The sequence below is a fragment of the Gossypium arboreum genome, chromosome 9 (genome assembly GCF_025698485.1).
Source record: "Gossypium arboreum isolate Shixiya-1 chromosome 9, ASM2569848v2, whole genome shotgun sequence".
NCBI lineage: Eukaryota > Viridiplantae > Streptophyta > Magnoliopsida > Malvales > Malvaceae > Gossypium > Gossypium arboreum.
Window position 1 is genome coordinate 48,600,214 of NC_069078.1, and position 8,298 is coordinate 48,608,511.

The window sequence follows — 8,298 nt, forward strand, 5'->3', positions numbered from 1 at the left end:
TATAGGAGACTCTTCTCAAGAACTAATTATTGAAGGGATTATTAAGATTTTGCCTACATATGCAACAAAAAAATGAAGAAATTAAGGAATTGATTAACCCACCACAATAAGCTAAAATTCTAATACAATTGCATTTTGCTCATCCTACTATCAAATGGTTTGCTTACTAGTAGGATATTCAAAGGGCTATATAAGCCTTGAAATATGGTTGTGGCTTGAACTCACAGGTGAGAGTGTAGAACCCTAGTTTGATTGATTAAATAAAATATAAAATAAGCTTCCCAATGTGCTCTAATTTTTCTTATTGCTCAAGAAAACAACATAAAAAGTAATGCTAATCCAAGTTGAAGCTCATATTAAAATGCAAAGATCTACAAAGATGCAACAATTAAAGCTTGACTTTACATAAACCACCACGGGAAACATATAATCTAAAACCAAAGGTTGACTTATGACAATTACATGCATAAAAGTATAAACTTGAAATTATGCTATTGAAATTAAGATATCCTAAATAAAAAATCAAAGAAGAGATACACCAACATTGATCATTAAATGAATAAAACACAATCAAAGTTGATGCAAATATGCAATACAATTCAAAAAGCATGGCAATAAAACCTTTTCAAAAACAAAAGCAATGAAGCAAAAAGAAAAAGATTGTCATTCCTCTCTTCTTTGTTTCAACCTTCAAAATCTATTATATTTATAAAAAAACAAAAACAAAAAAAAGAATAATAGTTAAATAAACAGGTATAAGACAAAAATAATTATGCAACAAGAACAAAAGAAATCACATATATAACATTAAACAAATATTAATCCAGATACATTTAGACATTAATAGAAAAAAAATCATAACAAAAAAAATATTTTTTCTCCATTTATCTACATCCCGCACTGTTAAAGATCTAACACCTCGGTCCCTAATGGTCGACGGAGGTGTTACACAGAAAGCAACTTATACTTAGTTCAACGTACAACAATTTAACTGGGGCATTAACTCAAAAAAGTTTTGAAACACAAGCAATCGAACTAGTAAGCGCCATAATATAAATATAATTGAGTTTAAAACTTTCAGTTGAAATTCTTTCTTTGGAAATACAGTACTAGTAGTAACAAAAATATGTGAAACAATTTGGAGGATACAAGTAGAAACCACTTCACAAATCATGATTCATAAAACTTTAACTAATCTTTTCAAGGGAAACTACAATTAAATAAAAACGTAATACAGATTTAGATTCAAAATAGAATTACATGCCACCCCCAAAAGAACATATGCATGTAACAAAACTAACACAGACAAAGCTCGCTGCAGAGGTCGCCCTTTCTGGCTGAGTCCCCTCAACAATCCTATGATGAAATACCACCTGGAAAAGGGGAAACAAAAAAGGGTAAGTTTGAAAGAACTTAGTGAGCTCCAGAAAATAGAAACTCAACCCTTATGACGAATTACAAAAACAACTGCAAGTTCATACACATAAGCTAATACATCAACGACTACATGTAAAGACATTCGGGTGGATACTTAACCATGGCGGATAGCCTTTCCAAGAGGACTCTAATAACAGGCATATACTTTCTTCCTTACAGCCTTAGAGACTTTTACATTAACAGAGCTGACACTTTTCCCTCAAAACTTAAACTCTATCAACACTACCATTTTTCCTCACAAACGTACCACCAGATTTACTCTTACCTTTCTTCTGAGCTCTCCTCCACTATAACGGATTTTAATGCACAAACTACAACACTTAACAAGTACGCTATAGGCTCAACACAACAAAAAGGGAACAAAAACATTATTTACCACTTAGCATTCAATCTTAAAAAAGTTCATATCAATAAAATATGCATATCATGCAACACATCTAGAATCATATTTTATTACTCTTTTCTTATCCTTACTTAGGTTAATCTTCGAATCCCATAATCACACATCAGAATAGATATCACAATTCTTATCCTTTTGAACACATGTGTGTTCCCATGAGTTCAGAGCTATTTTCTATTGTTAACAACTAACATGTCCTACTATAGGCAACACCCATAATGCAAGGTTGGTTAGCAACTAACATGCCCTACTAGAAACCTGGCATTCACGCCAATCTGGTTAGTAACTAACATACCCTACTGTGGCTTATCATACATGTCAATCTGGTTAGAAACTATCATGCCCTACCAGTGGCCCACCATCCTAGTTAGCAACTATCATGCCCTACTAGTGGTCCAAGATATTCTCCCACTTGGTCAGAAACTAGCATGCCCTATCAATGGTCTAGCACATCTGTCATTCTGATTAGAAACTAACATGCCTTACAGTGGCTCATCATATTTGGATACCGAGTTTACACCCCGAGGAAGTTGTATCAATTTCAAGTTACATACAAGCACATGCAGGAGCTTACAACAATCTATGAAGACATCTCACCTAAATTCTAAACTATAACAACCAAAATTTAGCAATATACACAAAATAGAAGGAAACTCAGAGAAGATCAATATAAACTAGATACTCACAGAATAACTTCAATGAAGTTGGTTTCACCAAGACCTTCACTATGCTCACATCCTTATTCTAACATTCAAACACTTGCTCGTTCCTTTTCAACGAAGAATTCTTCCTTACACAGGTGACCTGTATAAAACAAAGTAAAAGGAAAGGAAATAAGAAGCCCCCTTACAAAAGTCTCACTGATATTTATAGCTCACAATTCTTACAGAACTAACACGTGGCTAACATGCAGAGCTAACTCACCACCTTAATATGGCCAACATAGCCATTCTAGGTAAATCTTACATTAAATAATCATGGGACTTAGGTTAATTGCTAACCGAATAATAAGAAATTAACTAAAATCGAATAGTGAACACATGTTCGCAAACAAAAACTATCGGTTTCAATATCCTGTAGTCCTTTACTAGTGGATACAAACAGATGGATTTACCTCACAAAACTTACTAACAGAAAACATCGATTCATGGGTTCCTCACAATGACTGGGCCAAGACTTAAAAACCAGAAACCTATACCTCGCAACAAGGTGAACCCTTCAACAAAATCATCACAGACTTACCCGGACAATCAAATAGTTCACCAATCATGACGCAACAAACAACACACAAATACAGCACTGGTAGATAGAGTACAAATGTTGTAACACCTCTTACCCGTATTCAACGCTAGAAAAGGATACAAGGTATTACCGGACTTACATCACAAGCAAACATACAAATCGAGCCATAAATTTGCATCCAAATTAAAACCATATGTATTCAATCATAGAGTCTCTAATACAAGCCTACGAGGCCCAAAACATTCTTCGAAAGTGATTTGGGACTAAACCGAGCACTTAAGAAAGTTTTACAAAACTTAGCAAATTTTGGCTATGAACAGGGGTCACACACCTGTGTGGTTTGGGACACACCCGTATGGGTAGGCCGTGCAGTCACACACGCTTGTGTCCCTAACCTGTGTAACTCTCTGTTTTGTAAAACATGAACTAATTGAGGTCACACAGCCAAGTCACATGCTCATGTTCTAGGCCGTGTGGTTAATTTAATTTTCATAAAATAGGTGTAGACTTCACACGATCGGGACATACGCCCGCGCCTGAGGCTGTGTCCCTCACACGGCTGAGACACACACCTCATATGCTCAATTTTGGGCATTCTGTTTCTCAAAATTAAGGTGCGGGGGACACACGGCCAAAACACATGCCCATGGCGCAGACCGTGTGTCACACACGGCCTAGACACACGCCCGTGTGTCTATTCGTGTGGACAAAATAAAGGCTATGTACCAAGCCATTTGTCACCCTCATTTCCATCTACACACACAAGTTCAATGGCATAAATCATGTTATACTTAGGCAACCAAACATCGACAAAACAAGGCCAAAATATGTCATTTCATTATCCACACTCAACACATTTATAACACCATAATTTGTCAAACCAAATCATATCAACTCATATTCTACAAGTTCCAACACAAATACTTTTATCAATGATGATTTTACTTAGTTTTCCTAGCACACCAATGAGCCAATCTTGACCATTCAACAATCAAAGCCATTAAGCCACATTCAACCATTTACCAAGCATTTATAAACCACATCACACAAGAGATAATTGCACATGCATGTATATATAGATATATATATATATATAAGCTTACATCCGATTCAACCAAAATGAGCCAAGTTACATGGCCAAATACCACATTATGCCTTTGACAATTACAATCCAATACATTTGGCCAAATCATAATGACACATATAACAAAATGACCAAGTCCCTATACATGCCATATTTTGAAAATGTTTAAAATCATCGGTACCCAAAATAACAGTTTGATAGTATGATGTGAACTCTGATCATCTTCGACCCGAGCTAGCTTGGTGACACTATAAAACATGAAAAATAAAACAAAGTAAGCTATATAGCTTAATAAGCTCGTATGAAAGAAAAAAGCAAACTTTACAATACATTAACATGCAAGTAATATAACATAAGGCAATGTAATTTTTCCATAATCTCATGATCAAAATCACTTCCATCACAAACTTACCTTAAAATCATCATTTCACGAATTAATAATCATAAGCTTTAATTATATACCTGTACCATCTCGAAATAATTTCGTAGACTTTCTCATCTTTGTCATACCCAATGAACCACTCAAAATAATAATGTCGGATACTCGGGAAATCTTGCACACAAGGTGCCACATATGTAGCCATTGCTACCTCTATCTCTTATCACATATATGCTCTCTCTCGAGCCATTAACGGGCCTGCTCACACAAGCTGTCAATCAAGATGTAGCTACTCGGTGCTGCTCACACCAGCTGTCAAGTAACTGCAACATACGCTAGTATACTTAGCCACCGGTAGAACGTATAGGACCAGCACCCGGATCACATAACATAAAACCCTAGTGACATGTCACTTGTATCCTAATCTATTCCTAAGGTTCGATTGGGATTTCTCGCTTTCCAAATCGTTGACAAATGTGTCCGTAAGGTCAATTTCATAATTCATGCATAGATTAAAGCATTTAAAATACATTAAAAGTAAAGCTTATTTAACCTACGAACTTACCTCGGTTACAAAACGGCCAAAAAGGATCTATTCGTTTGTTACTTTGTTTTTCCCCCAATCTAGACCCGAACTTCATTTTTCTTGATCTATAACACCACATTTAACTTATTTAATCATCACATTATTCAATTTAGCCCAAAAAAAATTATGGAAAAATTTACATTTTTGCCCCTAACTTTTCAATATTTTACAATTTAGTCCCTAGTCTCATAAAATGAATTTCATTCAATTTCATTACAACCCAAGCCTAGTTGAATATTATTTATACTCATAACAACCCACAATTTTCATTTATTGACACTTTTCTATATATTTTATAGACTTTTACAAATAAGTCCCTCTTTGACGTTTTTATCAAAAATCACTTTACAAAAGTCATTTAACAAACAACAAACATGCATTTTCTACCATCAAACATCAAAATACACATATATTCATCATGGGTCAAATTTTATACTTTAATCGTTCTTCAAATTAATCCTTGAAATAGCTAAATCAAATTACAACAATCTCAAAAAATATAAAAATCGTTAAAAACAAGACAAGAACGGACTTACAATCGAGCTTGAAAGCTTGCCCAAAACCCTAGCTATGGTCTCCCCCAAAATTTTGGCTATAAGGGACTAAATTGAAGAAGATGACATCTTTTATTTAGTTATTTTGGCTTTATTTAACAAATTACCTAAATGCCCTTAATGCATAACCTTAAAATTTTACCTAGCCATGTCTATTTTTTTCCATACTAAAATATAATAGTCTAATTACCATTTAAGGATCTCCAATTTAAAAATTGATAAAATTTACTACCTTTAGCCTATAGAACTCAAATTTTGCACCTACTGCAATTTAGTCCTTCTAGTCAAATTGAGTACTCAATCGATAAAATTTCTTAACAAAATTCACAAAATTATTCTATCATGCTGTAGACCTTAAAGAAATAATAAAATAAATATTTCTACTTTGGATTCGTAGTCTCGAAACCACTATTCCAATCTGACCCAAAAAAGGCTGTTACAAACGTAACCTCCCTAACCCAGCCTAAACATTATGGCTAGATTAAGAAGGCTACATTAGCCACTGAAATGGCTAAGCTAACTTATGCTACTTTTGAAGACCTTAAATAAACACATTTTAGAGAAAAATAGTAGTTGTACTTTGAGTTACTTTAAAAACATTCATTTATTAGGTCATCTATACTTAAGATTCATTTTATTATTGACAGTGCTGTTTAAGAAAAATCGTTTATTCGTCGCTTTACTTGTAAGAACTTGATGTTAACTAATGCAGAGGAAAAACCATTATTCATGTCATTTTGGAAATCTAGTTGTCTTATTGATTTGTTTTTTTCAAAAATAGTTTCTTCGCAATGCAGTGGAAATTAGAGAGCAAAGTCAAATTTACTTAAGCCAGATATCATATATTTTTTGGTTATTATGCTTGAGTAATCCATGAATGCAAAAATCCCCAAATGAAAAGTTACCAAGCCACAAACTAGAAATAATCAAAAATTGCAAACCAAAACCAATATAGACTTAATAATACTTATTAAAAATAGTCTGAGATCTAAGGTGATTCTCCGTATGTCGAGTCTGGTCCTAGTTTTGAGGTTTACCTGAAAATTTCAACACTATGGAGGAGTAAGCTCATGAAAGCTCAGTGTAAGTCGAAAAGTTATTTAAACAGACATAAATATCAAATACAGTGAAGCATATTAGTATTAACAAAAGAATACAAAATCATCATTAGTATTTCATATCATTACATAGCCATTATCAAATCGATGTCAAATGGTGTATGAGCATGGGGTGATGCAATGCAAAAGTTCCTACCCAAACCATTCGCTACACACCACGATTTCTCCACAACCCGTTTGCTAAACTCCAACAAATGCGACCAAAGCTCGTTGTGGTAAAACCACTAAATGAACGTAATTGTAGATAATCTACCATTTAACAAATAAATGCGATAAAATTGCCAATCTCCACAGGACTCCCGGTGCAGTGCACTGACTACAAATAAATACAGACTTAATATGTCGCTAATACTCCCCAGAACTCCTCTGTCAACCCCAATAACAAACCCACCCCAATGCACATGCAAGATGTCATACAGTCTCATACGTTGTCGTGAATTCAATACTTTCACATTTCATTGGCATGACCAACACGCCCTTATATTATCAAATACTTTCATTAAATAGGATCATTTATCCAACTTTCAATTCACCATTAAAATGGTGTCGTTCAACATATCACAATTTCATTTAAACTTAAAATACTTTTCTGAGTGCATGTATAGCAATCTTTCAAATATTTCATAGTAAACCATTCATACAAATATATCTTGCATAAGCCTCATTCTCAATCGGAAACATGCTATACACACAACCAACATTCATCATATCAACTAATCATCCAAAACAATTTCAATCATACAATAAGTCAGTCATTCTCACATTTTTGCTAACTTGCTAAACAATTAGGGCCCGAAACATACCTGGTTCGGCCACTTACAATTTATATACTTAGACATTTACCAATTATGACTAGCAAGATTTAGTCATCAATTATATCATTTAAAAATAATATTAAAACATTCAAGTTAACAAGTTAGGACCTACACCTTATTTTACGCTATATTGCGACACACTTCCAAATCTCGTGGTTTCTCTTTAAAACTTTAAAACAAACCTAAATTAAAAATCATCATTAAACTAAATTAATATACCACTTAAACAGCCCCCAAACCCCCCTTTATGAATTCAATTCAATCTTCACCATTTTAATGATTTTTCATATCCAAACTAGTTAGATTCCTAACACTAGTTTGATGCGAAACGTACGCGCGAATGTCTATCGTCTTCACTGTTGATTTGGGAATTTAAATCGGAACCTAAAAAATTTAAATACTGAAAAATAAGTATCTATTCCATATTTAAAATCTTTAATTCGATCAATTAACAATTTCCCCAACATCTAAAATGATACTAACACTAGCTTATGATCAACTGCACTTACGCTTCCCGAATTGTCTGATTTGAGTCGCCGAAAGATCAAGATTGATTTTTCCTAAATTACACATGATTAAAAGTTTATTAGGAAGGGTTCAAGAACCCAAGATATTGCTGGAAATAGATGGAAAAGATTAAAGAAACAACAGCCCCTTTTGTGCCTTTAGGCATGGCGCACCAC

General features: G+C 33.9%; 1 long non-coding RNA gene across 1 annotated transcript; it reads right to left on the reverse strand.

Moving 5' to 3' along the window:
* Positions 1–1,162: 1,162 nt before the first annotated feature.
* Positions 1,163–2,554, reverse strand: LOC128280732 (uncharacterized). Its single transcript, XR_008270859.1, has 2 exons — positions 2,524–2,554; positions 1,163–1,373 (listed from the first exon to the last, which is right to left on the reverse strand). It is a non-coding gene; the product is annotated as an uncharacterized LOC128280732 (long non-coding RNA).
* Between the last annotated feature and the right edge of the window lie 5,744 nt (positions 2,555–8,298).